An 831-nucleotide genomic window follows, 5' to 3' on the forward strand; every position below is an offset into this window, starting at 1 on the left:
ATGGAAAAACTCTAACTAAATGCACTAAGCACAAGAGGAATTGTACCACATGCCATAAATGTCATACACTCACATTGATGGAGGTGAGGGGCACTTTTGATTATCCTTGAAGAGTGTTTGAATTTGGGATTTTAGTTTAAATTTAACTTTTGCATAATCTAAATCTAGTTTTTTTTCCATTTCCTCTCTTGTATTCTTTCCTTTCGGGATTTTGGTTTAAATGTAACTTTTGCATTGTCTAAATCTCCCTTTCCTTCTAGCTTTTTTCATTTCTTTTCTTTTGCTCTTTCCTTTTCATTCATCTTTATGGTAGAGTAGCAATCTCCTCCTCCTTTGACTCTGGAGTAACAGTTGATGCAATTGCTCGATACTATATGATTGTAGTTGAACAACCAAACTCAGTTGATTGGGGATGATATGTACCACTAATTCAATCACTTCATGGCAATAGCCACATATCATTCTTGGGATGATGCTCGAAATTTGCATGAGTTTCCCATATGTTTCCAAAGGACAGCATTACAGTGGTATAATGGTTTAAGCACAGCCACTCATGTGGATTAGAGTATTCTCCTAGATGTCTTGAAATGTATATTTGAACATCTAATGATTGTGATAATACCTTTCAATAATTGCATCATCTTTGTTAAGGGCTATTTGAGTTAGTGATGCAATTTTGTGTTTGTTTTCAAAGCTTCTTGCTTCATGTGGAGCCAAATATGTTACAGTGGATCAAGTTGGGAATGTTGTGGCTAACACTTCATCAAAATCTTGTAAGACTTGTGCATACATTTGTTCTAGCCACCTTTGATAATGCTCTTCACTTGGCAC

The sequence above is a fragment of the Selaginella moellendorffii genome, unplaced genomic scaffold (genome assembly GCF_000143415.4).
Source record: "Selaginella moellendorffii unplaced genomic scaffold, v1.0 SELMOscaffold_76, whole genome shotgun sequence".
In the NCBI taxonomy this organism is placed as follows: domain Eukaryota; kingdom Viridiplantae; phylum Streptophyta; class Lycopodiopsida; order Selaginellales; family Selaginellaceae; genus Selaginella; species Selaginella moellendorffii.